This window comes from Python bivittatus, unplaced genomic scaffold, assembly GCF_059951505.1.
Source record: "Python bivittatus isolate LINGU-HERP-01145 unplaced genomic scaffold, Pbiv_v1 ctg000610_np1212, whole genome shotgun sequence".
Lineage (NCBI taxonomy): Eukaryota > Metazoa > Chordata > Lepidosauria > Squamata > Pythonidae > Python > Python bivittatus.
Window position 1 is genome coordinate 14,052,501 of NW_028277088.1, and position 14,092 is coordinate 14,066,592.

At 39.0% G+C, this 14,092-nt stretch overlaps 1 long non-coding RNA gene across 2 annotated transcripts in view; it reads left to right on the forward strand.

Moving 5' to 3' along the window:
- The window catches only part of LOC148214568 (uncharacterized), a 28,977-nt gene extending 15,447 nt beyond the window's left edge, over positions 1–13,530 (forward strand). The window contains exon 4 of one of the 2 annotated variants that reach the window (XR_015797737.1): positions 11,881–13,530. This is a non-coding gene — a long non-coding RNA (uncharacterized LOC148214568). Of the gene's footprint in view, positions 1–1,202; positions 2,071–11,880 lie in introns of those variants that run through there. The other variant, XR_015797736.1, reaches the window with a different exon arrangement.
- Positions 13,531–14,092: the final 562 nt, after the last annotated feature.

Consider the following 14,092-nt stretch of genomic DNA (forward strand, 5'->3'; position numbering starts at 1 on the left):
GATGGCCTTCAGATGCAGTCACACTGCCATCAAGGCTAATAGCCATTGATCCCCATGACTTCCAAATGAGTAGCACAGTCTAATCAATGGTGTGTTGACTCCAATTATTCAAATCCTCACCAAGAGTCTAAGAATCAAAGAGGTATTGCTGTAAAATGTGCACTATTCCACACAAGGTTGTTATTTTGTAAAATTAGTAGCGTCAAGGCCAGTAAGTTTAAAACGTTTAAATATCTGGTAGCTCCTTTTGGAATTACATCAAGAGCTGTAAATCCAATGAGCATGAAAATTGACTTTTTCCTTCATAATCTTTCCACTCGGTTTGTAAATCATAATATTTTATTTTTTTCCATTGTTTCTCATCAACTTGACTGTCTTCAAATTGATATTATCACATGAAAGAACCATACCTCCTTCTTTTCAGTAACAGTAATGTGTTATGTTCTAAGTGGCTATCAGTTTGAATTTTGAAATCCCACCAATCTGATCTTATTTTAAAACGTTTTTCAGGTACATGGTCCCAGTAGTTTTTGCAAGCAATTAATCTGATTTTCTACATAATTTCCAGAGGATAGGTTTTGTAAACCTATCACAAGCACTGTTTGTACTCTGTTTCAGCTGTTATTGTTGGTCACACAGTCAGCCAGATGTTTAGACTGGATTTGGCATTTTTGTCCACCTATCGAGTCCTTCCCAAGGACCTGGGATAGTCAGATGTTGTTCTTTGATGGTGTTATAGGTATTGTCACACAATATAAGCTGTTCCAAGTAAAGCTGCCTTTTGCAACTGACTGATGGTGATTTTGTCAATACCAATGGCGTTCAAGTGGTGCTCCAGATGTTTTGGGATTGCACCCACGGCGCCTATTACTGTTGATGCTATCTTTGCTTTCTTTTGCCATAGTCATCCTATTTCTATTTGTAGGTCTTTGTATTTTGTAATTTTCTCCAGTTCTTTTTCTTCTATTCTGCTGTCTCGAGGTATTGCAATATCCACTATCCAGACGTTTTTATCTTTCTTATCAAGAGTTGTTAAGTCTGGGGTGTTATGTGGCAGGTGCTTGTCTGTTTTTTTGTGATGATGATGGTGGTTGCTCACACAGCCAGATGTTTAGACTGGATTTGGAATTTTTATCCACCTATTATTATTATTATTATTATTATTATTATTATTATTATTATTATTTCTTTTTATCCTCCAGCAAGAAGAGAAATCTGCCAGCTTTTCTTCATTCATTTCTCTAGAGATGACCCTAGGCTACAACCAAACATCTGAACAATCTCAAACTCAGATACATTTGGCTACAGAGCAAAATTTCTTCAGCTTCAGGCTGTCTCTAATTGACAGATTTGGGTTACACTCTAAGGACATGTCTTTGTTACAGGGCTGCTTGTTGTTTGTCCATAATAGATGATGCTGGCTTATCTCCAGATTCATTAACATAATTTATGGATTTGTATATGATAGGACTTGGCAACTGGTTGCCTTGAAGCTCAATCCACCTGCTCAGGGGATATCGTTGTCCCCCACTACCCTTGGTTGTTACAAACATTTTTTTTTCCTCATGGCTTCTCGCTTAGAGCAAAAGCACGAAGCAAAATAATGTACAAAAAATTAGCTTCTCCTCCTCTCCCTGAACTTTTCAAGCCATTCAAATTTAGTAATACAAATGAGATGGATAGCGGGGATTCCTTTCTTCATTATTCTCACCGCCATCCTTCCACCTGCATGTAGGAAGCAAAGAGCTTCCATTTCTGCATCTCATTTGATGCTAATATTGAGCTGTTGGTGGCTGTCAGCAGGAGTTGGGAAACTGCATACAATAGAGGCCGCCAAAAGTAAGACCCAAACAACGCACAGAAATGCAAGGACGTGAGGAAGATCTTACCACTTCATCTTCAGTTGGTTCCTCAAAAAATGCCCATTGTCAGTTGTGGATTGAACTATAATTCTAATTCTGTGTGGTAACTATTGTAGTGCGAACAGAAGAGTTTCATCTAAATATGACATTTTCTTTGATTTCCTTTGGGATTCCTTTTTATGAGCTGGCCAAATATTTATTTTTATTAAACTTTTGTTAATGCCACACAAAATCTTTTTTTGTTTTCCTTTTGCTTGGCTTTTCTCGATCCTTCCAGGACAAATTGAGGTAGTGCTTTCTCTCTTGTTCTAATATTTTTGGATGTGCTTAGATAATGTTTGAACTGACCACCAGTAGAGCATTAGCTGAGCCTCAGTTCACTTAGTTAAAACAAAACAAACAAAAAAAACCTCTTTTCAGAATCCTTTTGCCTCACTGGACCTCATTCTTTTCCCACGACCAAACAAAGCTTATATTGATATGTCATCAGTAGGGAGGCCCTGATCAAGGACAAATATTGACATGTATGCCTATATATGAGACATGACCGAGGATGGATTGTGTGAACTCAAGTCTGGAGCAAGAAAGTAGCAGCAAAATAAATTAGTTTTGTGATAATTTATCTCACTACCTGCCATGGGAGGTTAGATCTATATTTATTTTGTTGTCATGTATAAATAAGTTCAGTTCTGTTCATACAGAGCAGAGATGGGTTGGAAGCAAATTGGCTTTTAAAAACTGACTGGAAAAAGTACAAAACTAATTAACTTATAGATAATGGTTGCTCCTATCCTCAGTATGATAATATGAGATGTTCTCTCTCTCTCGCTCTCTCTCTTTTTCCTTTTTGTTAAATGCTGATGTGAAGAAAACAGCCATAGGGGTTGTTTATAATTTTCAACGGGAAAGATCTCTGGTGTTTTGTTTATCCCTGAACTTATTTGCTATAGAATTACAATTAGGGAAGCAGCATTCCCATCTTGTTCCTCCTTTAAATTCGGCACTCGTGGGACAACAGTGTGGATTGGATTATTAAGAGTCCCAATATATCATGTGAAGTGTGAATACAACCATTTGCTGTGAATGCCTATAGGGCAGGCTTTCTGTTACATGCCTTTATTCATCTGTCCATCAGTAGCAACGGAAATCTAAAACAAAAAGGAACTAAGTGAAGGCTTTCTTTAGAAAAATTACAGGGAGTTTTCCCATGTGTAGTCCTCTAAAAATATAGAGGCATTTCACTCAAATCAATTGGCGTGTTGAGAATATGGCTGTACGTAATGAAACAACTCTGCAATTCCTACCAAGCAGGGAACAAACTTCTCTCAGTTTGATTCAGACAAGCAATTTTAGATAAGTCTTCACTCTCTATTCCCTTGCTGTCTGAAGGCTGCAGATGTGATGGCTGCATTATATTGTCCTTTTTTGCATGAAGATATGTTGGGTTTTTGTTTTGTTTTTTTTGGAGGAGGAGGAGAGGGGGAGCCAAAAAACATGCTGGTGTGAAAATTCCTACTTCAGCACTTAATTTTTGCAGTGATATCTCAAGAGATCTCTGAGAGACTAAACCTTTTTTTCTGGGGACCTCAGGCAGCCTGCAGTCCTTAGGTTGTCCAACACTGATTTATCTGTACAGGAACAGGAAGGGAGGGAGGGGTAGATTATCTCCAAGATCCCTTCCAAATCTTACATTCCATGATCCTGTGATTCATACAGAAGTGGGATGTAAGATCATTAAGTCTGTAGTCTAATACTGGGTAGCCAAACTGCTATCATTAGGGCTCTTGAGTCAGGAAAAAAAAAATATGGATACAAACTGTATTATCCCCACAGCCTACCTTTATTGCAGTGGACAGTAATTGCTGTCCTCAGATTTCCAACAATTGGTGGATGCCCTACCATTCTTTTTCCATTCTTCCTCCTGAAGCAGTTTCCATCTCAAAGTGTTTCTATGAGGCAAAAAGAGCTGCTTCTCTCTCTTACCCTTTTTGAATATGTGTATCTCACGTGTTTTCACTATTTTACAATCTCCACAATACCCTCAAACACCTATAGCGTATGGACACATCACATAGCAGGATTCCTGGTTGACTGATCTATCTATCTCCCAAGAGTTTGATATTCCAAAGTAAAGAGAAAAAGACTAGGTATGTTATCAATCTCACTCACCAAGCCAAAAATGGCCATGGAAGCAAAATGTCCAGCAATCAGTTAGGAATGGGTTGCTTTCGTAGCAGACGTATCAGGCCATTTGGAGCTGAACAGACCACTTCCCCTGACCACGTCAATCCCAGATGGTCCCTGAGGTGTCCTAGATTGTCCACATGGGAAGTTTTGTATCAGGAGTAGGAAAACATCACTTCCAAAATAAAACAACTAAAAACAGTTGTAGGCTGCCTGGGCAGCTTCAGGGGATCAGACAGAGGTGACATCAAGAGGACATGTCCCTCAAGAATGGTAGTAAAGCATCTTTGGGTTGCTGAAGCAGAAAATGAGGATAGATGCAAAATTATGTTTATTCAATGCCTGATTTTAAGCACTGAAGGTTTATATCTTTCTGTGTGTTTGGAGCTGCTTGTCCTACAAAAACGTCATTGATTCTTTTTTATTTATTTATCAAATTTTTCACCACTCATCTCATTGAAATGAGTCTGGGAGGTTTATAGTAGAGATAAAATTCATTAAAATACAATATAAAACAGTCCTAATAATAACTTCCTAATAACTAAGAAAGATGGAGAGTTGGCGAATAATTCAAGGGAGCATCATTAGGGCACTAACCACCCCCAAGGACGGTTATAGCCCATATCACCCCATGCACACTGGCAGAGCCAGGTCTTTAATCCTTTTCGGAAAGCCAGGAGAGTAGGGGCCCACCACACCTCTGGGGGGAGAATATTCCAAAGGGCAGGGGCAACAGCAGAGAAGGCTTTCCTCCTGGGCCCCGCCAGCCAATATTCTCTTCCTGACAGGGTCCACAACATGCCCTCTCTGCCTGACCGGGTGGGATGGGTTGATGGGGATGAGACAGTCCCTCGGGTAACTGGACCCATGCCACATAGGGCTTTAAAGATGATAACCAACATCTTGAATTGGGCCTGGAAGCAAACTGGCACCCAATGCAGCTCTCACAGCAAGAGTGTTACATGTGCCATCCTAGGGCGCCTAATATCATCCATGTGGCTGCATTTTGAACCAGCTGTAGCTTCTGGATACTCTTTAAGGGTAGTCCCATATAGAGCGCAACTTTTCCCAACTGAATGACTTCCCCAAACTTTTTTGCCTCAGAAATACCTGCCAGTGTAACCAAAGGAGGCCAGGTTGGAAAGCCAGCTTTAAAACCATTTAAGACAGCCTCGTTTTGCGATGTCCAATTCACCCTTCCACGGATTATACATTTTGTAAAGTGGTCTTTAAAAATCTTTGAAGATAAGAAGGTATCTTATGTTATGCGTGGCTGGGAAAAGTGCCCAAAATTCCTTTGGTGGAATATTTTCCTAACTGTTGCCTCCGAAGAGAATGAATTCTGTCACTGAGTGAGATAAAATAAGAAACAGTTCTGTTTACTGCCTTTGTTTTCCGGTAATTTCCTGATACCAATAAAACACCTCATTTGGAGGCAGATCATGGCTCCATCAGGGCCTATATTAAAATCCTAACTGGCAGAAATTGTCAAGGACTTTTTTTCTTTCCAGCCCTTATTGAAGATGCCAAGGATGGAATTTGGGATCTTTGCATGCAAAGCAATACAGGTAGACCTCGCTTAGCAACTGTCTTGTGCAGCAACCATTCAAAGTTACGATGGTGCCGAAAAACTCACTTTGCGACCAAGGCGCACATTCATGACCTTCGTAGCATCTCTCTTTCAGTCATGTGTTCACCATTACAATCAGTTAGTACGTGTTGTCCTGTGCCTGAGCTGTTTTTTATTCTTTCCCACACCCCCCCCCCCCGCAAAGAGTGGAGAGATTGCTTAAACAAGCAATCTTTTCCTGAGCTGCTTTTCTCCAAGCAGAGTGTGCCTAAAAAGTGCTAGCCACAAGTTAACAAGCTCAGCAATAAGACCTTAATTAGCCAGTTGGCAGCTGCTGCCTGTAACTGACAATATTTTAATCAGTTTCGCAGTTTTGGCTTTTGTTTATTTCGTAAGTGGCTGGGGGCTGGGACCCATGAGTACACTAAGCAAACAGCCAGCACTAGCACATCCTTTCAATGTGTATTCCCCATTGTGTACCTGCTTACTCTCTTGTAATCTCTTCCTCTCCAATGAATGTAAATAAAAACATTAATTCCATTCTTGTTAATTATCCCAGTGCTGGGGTAAGCATTCCAAAGGGCGGGGGAGTGGGGAAAATGGAAACCTGAAGTAAAGTCATAAGCACAGTTGCAGTCATGTGATTTTCCACTTGGTGACTGCATCACTTAGCAACAAGTTGCTAGACTCCAATTGTGGTCGCTAAACAAGGACTACCTACAGTATATAGTCTTCCACCAGATCATCCCCACTCTCCTTACACAGCATTCATGGTAAGAAATAAAAAATTCTCTGCCCTCTTTCAGGCCTAGGCAAACCATAAGCATGGTTGAAGTAGGCATGCAAAGCTGTTGAGAGGGAAGGTATGAGGGTGAATTGCACCCACACTGAGTCATGTTCCAATGCAATGAAACAGCATAGTTCTGTTCAGCCAGATGTGGCTAATGTTTCATTTTTTATATTTCCCTTCTACATGGGTTAGGCATGGGAACAAGAGGGCTCTCCAGCTTCTGAGAGGGACAGGGCAGAATATTCATCTCAATACCACCCCCACCCCATTACATTACTCCAATGTCAGTGTAGTATTTTATTCTTTTTAGGGTTTGTGCCTTGAAATCTGAAGGACTTATGCAGGAATATTGTATAAGTATGATCCCCAAATCTCGGAGTCATATGTTCACTGATTTATTTTACAGCCTTGAATGAAATGTATTAATCCATCTGATACTCTCAAATACAGAATCATTCTTCAGATGAGGCCAGCTCCTTGTGTTGGGTCCAGGATGCCTATGGGGGGGGCGGGCGGGCGGGTCAAACAAGTCAAAAGTGTGGCCATGACCATGCAATCAAAGCTCAGCTCTTTTTTATGTGTGTGATGTGTGCAAAATGTAAAAAAGGGATGGGGCTTTACACAGTCATGGTTGCCATCTTGATCCTGGACTACTGCCCCCACACCCCCTATGGATGTCCCTGGGTGGACCTGAGACCATTCCCGCTTTGCGCACACATATATGTGGCCAGGATACATATTTATGTCTTGATATTCATGCTTAGCATATTGAACACCTGAAAAGGACTCCTTTTTTTAAAATCATGATTCATAATTTCATGTTTCCTACTATGCATTATTTCAACAGCAAAGCACTCCAAATGTTTAAACTGCCTTTGCAGGCTTCTAGAATGGTATGCATTATTTTTAGTATGCCCATTTAGTATTTTGATTTATCTGCCCGAAAGTGAATGCAACGTGGGTTCATTGGAGGCTGATTACATGTAGATGAAAGCTAGATTTGAATTTGGATATCATTAAAATCTGTTCAGTAAAGATAGTATTGAGAGCCAGTTTAGTGTAATGATTAAGGCACCAAGCCAGAAACCAGGAGATTGTGAGTTCTAATCCTGCCTTTGGCACAAAGCCAGCTGGGTGACCTTGGGCCAGTCCCTCTCTCTCAGCCCTTCCTGGGAAGGAGGCAAGGGAAAACCATTGCTGAAAAACCTTGCCAAGGAAAAGGGACTAGTCCAGGCAGTCACCAGGAGTCAAAACTGACTCAAAGGCCAAAGGAAAAAAAAAAGTTATTGTGGCTTCAGTTCAAATTCCAGTGGATCAAGGGCCATACCTCAGAAGAAAATAATCCAGATGTAAAAGAAAGTTAAGAATTGTCCAGTTTGAGATATGACCTAATCTTCCACCCCATTTGCTACATGTCTGGCCTTTGTTGTCTTTGGGTACACTGGCAAGAATTTCTGGGAGGATGAAGTATCTGTTTGGGGAGATCAGTCAGAGAGTTTTCTCTTTGCTGTTTTTGTATGTAACATAAACATATTTCAGCACAGTGTTTCTCAAACTTGGCAACTTAAGATGTATGGACTTCAGCTCCCAGAATTCCCCAGCCAGCCATGCTGAGTTATTTTGATGCTCTCTGTGCTGACCTAGGTCGTCTGAAACATTTAGACGCGGAGCTTTAACTCTTCATCTGACTAAAGTCCAAGTTAAAATGTCATGGAAAAACTCAAGATTCCATGAATGCATTAAAAGGAGCAGCATCAAGTAGTTATTCATTGTTAGGCCCTATCTTTATGAATTAAAAAAAAAAAAAGGAAAATAGTTACAGAAGTATTTTCTGTCCCCTTCTCTTTGCAGATTAACTTTGAACAGTGAGCCTTGTTATTTTGTTGAAACTGGATTTAATTTTTCACCCCTCTCAGCCAACCAAAATCTCTCTCCCATCTGAATTAGTGCCCTGGCTATGCAAAGGGTAGAGGGAAATTAAACAGCATGGCTAGAATAAGAAATACCATGGGATTCTGGAGGCAACCTGACTTGCAGACTAATAGCAGAACTCTCTTTCTTCTTCCTGGTGGGGAAATAAGTCTTTCTAGTGATTGGAGATGGATATTTATCAGTTAGCAACCTTGCCATCAACAAGATTGAGATAACGATGGCTGTCAGTTTTGTGTTACTTGAGAAGTACAGAGGTGCCCTTTATTGATCAGTTTAGGCCTGCTGTATCATTCATATTCCTATAATTCGGGTGCCCCTGGACCTACGGCAATATTCATTCATGGTACAGGACCTGGCTGTTTGCAGACTACCTTATTCCAATGACATCTGCCCATTCAATAAGATCTAACGGATAGGCTCTCTCCATGTCCCTTCAATTAGAAATTATCACCTACAGGAAACATATCTTTCCTGTCACTGCCCTCCTCTGATGGAATAGTATTCCCCAAGATATTGAAACAACTCCAGTCTCCTGGCTTTTAGAAAGTCAGTGAAGACCATCATATCATGAGGACAGGCTTATTATATCTATTCTTCTGGACAGGGAATTAATGTTAATGCTTTCTGAATGTTAATTCCCAGCTTTTTATGTGGCTACTTGTAATGCATGGTTTCAGTTTTAAAATCTGATTTTTAGCTGTCTGTTTTAATCCCAAATCACAAATTTGGGAAATTATATGCCACTAAGAGTTGGTTGATTGGAACAGACTATACGTCCTGCACATAGATAAAGTCAATAAAATGCAGCAATTAGTCTGCAGCAGTAGTTAGGGATACTTCCTAGCTCCTCCATCTTTGTGAGAAAATTCAGGCACTTTTCCTTCCCTTCAGGTCATTAATTCCTTTCATAACTTTTAAGTCTAGACGATGTAAGAATGATGCCATTGAGAATTTCTTTAGTTTGGTTGATGCAGAATATAGCTTTTTCACAGAGGGATAGGAAAGAAAGGATGCATATCAGAGGTCACTCTTCATTCTTGCCCAGCTCCTGTCAGTTAAGAGCTCCTGGGATTGATTTCTGTTATTGGTTCCAGCTTCTCAACATCTCTTACAAGAAGCAAAAAGAGTTAATGGGAATTGGTTAACAGTTTGCATTTTTCTTCAGTGTTTCCCTATCCCTATCCCAAATGTAAGCAATGTGGTGCCCACAGGCACCAATTTCCTCCAGAACACCTCCCTTGGTATCCAGCTTTCTGACTCATAGGATTTTAATTTTGCATTATTTCAATCTTTAGAAGAATGAACTATGTAGTCAGCATGCTGCAAAGTAAATGCCACCCCTTGTATATTTTTTATTTAAAAAAGCAATTATAGATCAGTGTTTCTCAACCTTGGCAACTTTAAGATATGTGGACTTCAGCTCCCAGAATTCTGCGAGTTGAAGTCCACGTATCTTAAAGTTGCCAAGGTTGAGAAACACTGCTATAAATAGTCCATGGGTTTATGAAACACTTTAAAATGATGGGTGGCTAAACCTAATACTCAGTTTGGAGCTATAGTCCAGAAAAAAGAAAAGAAAAAATGAAAGAAAGCCTACTGTTAAGTCTGAGTATAATCCCAATGTCCAGTCACTCTATCAACCAGTATCTCAGTCTTGGTTGGCCTAATAAACCATAAGGTTATATATTATGTTGTACTTACAAGTAATCTGACATCATGAAGGACAACCCAATAAACTCATCCTCCTTTTCAAAGATGATGTGCCAATAACCATGAATGGTCAAGCTGACAAAACCAACTTCTTGTCAAAACACAGCCTTGTCCAAAGACACTGAATTTAGCTCGACATCCACATCCTGCCCAGCTTAAGACATTCAATTAGCACTAAGTGTTTTCTTCTAAAGAACATGAGTTTTTCTGACTTCCCAATATGCTTTCACAATACTTCCATAGCAGCAGCTGCATTCAAGCATTCAGAAATCCCCAGCCCAATTTCTCTTTCACAGCAGAGAGCAAACTAGTGATTTAGTGGTTAAGTCACTGGGTTAAAAGCCAGGAGACCATGTGTTCTGGTCCTGACTTAGGCATGGATACCAGCTGGGAGACTTTGGGCCAATCATTCTCTGCCAGCCATAGGAAGAAGTCAGGCAAGCCCCTGGGTATAGACTTTATGAGGACTTCTCACCCTGGTCCCACCCATTATATTACTTCACCTTCCCAATTGTTGCTTACAATGTCAGTGTACAACCACTTATTCAAGTCAGCTGATATATTTTATGCAGACCCATCTCTTCCCCCTTGCTTGCTTCAGGAAATATTCATCTTCTCAATATAATATGTGAGTCAAATAATATATGCTCTTAGTTCAAGGTATGACAAGGATTGGGAGAACTTCAGATTCCAGTGCCTCCCCAAATTTGGGCATGATGTATCCCCAATCCATCTTCTTTTTCCTACTTTCCATGCCTCCACAGAGAACTGTAGAAGTTGCTTCAGAGTCAACAAAGAGCGAAACAATGTCAGATTTCCTCTTCCATGGTCAAGAGCTCTTTTTCTGACCTTGATTAAATGGATTATAGGGCATAAATCTGTTTATCCAATGAATTGCCACCAAATAACCAAACAGAACTGTGACTAAAGAAAACTTATTAGAACACAGTTGTTTATTTCAGTTTTCAGGTTTTGGACTTCTTGTTCTGCAGCACGTGGTCCAACAGATTTCTAAAGGAATGCCAACCATCCCGAAAAAGCAGAGTTTATGCTCATTATAGAATAGTAGAACAACCTGGTTTCTGTTCAAGTTGACTTTATTTTTAATTTCCCTGTGTTAACCCCCCTTTTCTTTCTTGGTGTGTTAGTACTCAAGTCCACATGGCTCCTTCTCCCACTGTGAAGTTTTGCTCTTAAGGCATAAGAAGCCAAGCCCGGCATACGTCTCTCATCTGTATTAGAGTTTATTGCAAATTTTGATTCTTTTGATTCCTCTGGCAACTCCAGCCCACTCTGTCCCCTACTCCCTCCAGGGTCCCAGGAAGTTTAAAAAGAAGGAACTGTTCATACAATTATTTACTGTTTTATAACTTTAATGAAAAATACTAAGGCTTATAGAGAGGGAGAAAAGCAAGTTATCATTAAGCTTGCAGCTAAGTTGTGATATCTCATTTTTCTCTCACGATAATCCTAGTGTTCAAAGAAGACATTGTATTTATCATCTTTGCACAGAGCCGAATTTTATTTCCTCTCCTCTCTTTTAGGTCTTATCATGTCATTTACAAACACTTTATCTCTATAGCAGAAAATAAATGAAATTCCAGGCTTTTCAGTGAAATGCCTTGATGAACTGGATAGTCCAAAAATCTATATTTAGATGACTAACCCTTGTTTTTTGTAGAAGACATGATAAATGTTTCATGCATATAAACTGAAATTTGATTTAATGATCATACCCTACCTGGTAGAATGCTATCTTGGAATAATTAAATGTTCTATCATTTGCAAGTCTAAATAGCCCATTGTTAACTTGTATTTCTCTCTGTCAACAGGCTCCTCCACTTTGTGAAGGAAATGTATTACTGAAACAATGGAACATATTAACAGAGTTTTTGTGCATGTCCAGCTAATTACCGATTTTAATAGGAACCTTGTTTGGCTCCATCACATAAGAAAATGTAATTTATGTATAGATATCTGTCACAAAAGAAACACATGACAAGTATCATTAAGCATCCCACAGTAGATAACTCATTTCAAGAGTAAAGCAAGCTCTGCATTTGTACTTGAACTAGCTGTACTTATAACAACCATATGAGTTATTTAAGCAAATTGTGAGCCAAGAAACTGTCACATTTTTTTTTTTTTTAGGTTCAACTGTCTTGATACTTTGTACTTTTATTTGGAATTTTAGTAGTTATCTGAATATAAGCAGGAGCAATGGAACTGTGGCCACCAAGTTTCCATGTGTCCATATTATTTGATTCAGATTTAGACTTAAGTGGACTGAAATCAGTGGCACTTAAATTAGTAATTAATTAAGAGCCATTAATTCCAGTGTCTTTATACATAACTAAGTCTGTTCCAATCCTATGCTCCTAGTACAATTGTATTGAAGGTGCTCTCCATATTACCCGGAACTTATCAAAATAAGTTCTGATTGTGTGGGAAAAGGCATTCAAACAGACATTTGTGCATTAAAAAACCCATTGTGCAGCACTGAATACTTGGAAGTCAGCCATGAGGGATCCCACTTCTTCCTTCCTATGCTTTGATACAATCCACAAAAATAATTATTGTAATTGAAGGCTGATGAAAAATCAATTACTGGACTTACCCCTCATGCTAACTATTATGTGGTTGGCTTGATTTTGGCTTTGTGCATTACGCAAACCTATGCATTGGTTTGTATATCTTAGTTCTGGATTTGCACAATGTAGGAACTTGGCATTGTGGCTCATTCAACAAGCCATTGTGGCTTATTTAACAAATCCCAAAGTGTTTAATTTGTTATTCAACAAACAAAATATTCAGTGGCTTGGGAGTTAAGGATGGAATAGACATACTTATATAGCTGAATGTAGTAGCGTGCCTTTTTGGAAGTCAGAACTTAAACCAATGATGCAGTATCTCTGAATCCTTGTTTAAAGTAATTCTCTAATTGTTCCAGACTTCTGTCGGTCTGATGAGGTTGATTGCAAATAGAAATATTTCTCTCTCACCCCCTGTTTTTGTTTCTTTATATTACATATATTTTATTTTTATGATTACATGGAATATAAATGCAATATACAGTAGATATGTGTGTGAATATGTGTAAGCCTACATTGTGAAACACTATAGTTATTCTCTATTCTTTTTTCAGTATTTCTGAGAATTGGACCTAGACAATTTCTGTAGAATTGCTCAAAAATATTCTCAGAATGCAGTTATGAGATAGTGCATTAAATCCTTTAACCGTTGTCATAAACATTTAATTCTGTACTCTACAGAAACAGATGAATTGGTGCTAAAGGCACGAGCATGGGGTTCACACCACCACAATTCTGGGAGTTGCAAGATAAGCCTATACAATAAACAGATTAAGATGTTTATGGATATTAATTACATTTTAATTATAAGATTGTTTGGTAGTATTATTCTTAGTTCAAATCTTCTTACAGTTTCCACTATATCAACGAGTCTTCCTCAGATCAATAAATTCTCACTAACTTTTTTCTCTGACTAGATTTCCTTAATCTTCATTTGAGCCAATTTATTAACATACCACTCTATCTATATGCTGTCTATAGGCATTTCCTTGGAAACATGTTTGTAGCTAGTTCCTCTGTCAGTATGACAGCCTCAGCATTCTAAAATGATTCATAAAACTCTGAATCCCAGTAGTAAAATTGAACTGAAGTATCAGGATTTCAAATACAGAGACCTGGGACATCCATTGTCAGAACTGAGGATTTGGTAGCAATAAAGTTAATTCATAATGAGGTGGAACTCAAAGCTCAATTCTGCACAATAACATGTTTTGGAAAATGGGAAAAATGGAACCTCAGGAATATAAAAAATATATTTTCCTGAGGCAATGAACTTTGAAATATCTCTCTTCTTCTGGAGCATGCAGAAAATACATTATTCTCCTCTCTAGTGTGCTTTATAAATCTGTCCTCCAGATGTGTTAATTCTAGAACTATCAATATTACCATGCTCAGTAGGAATTCTGGAAGTTGTAGCTCCAGCACATATGAAAGGCACTGTTCTTGTGGGGTG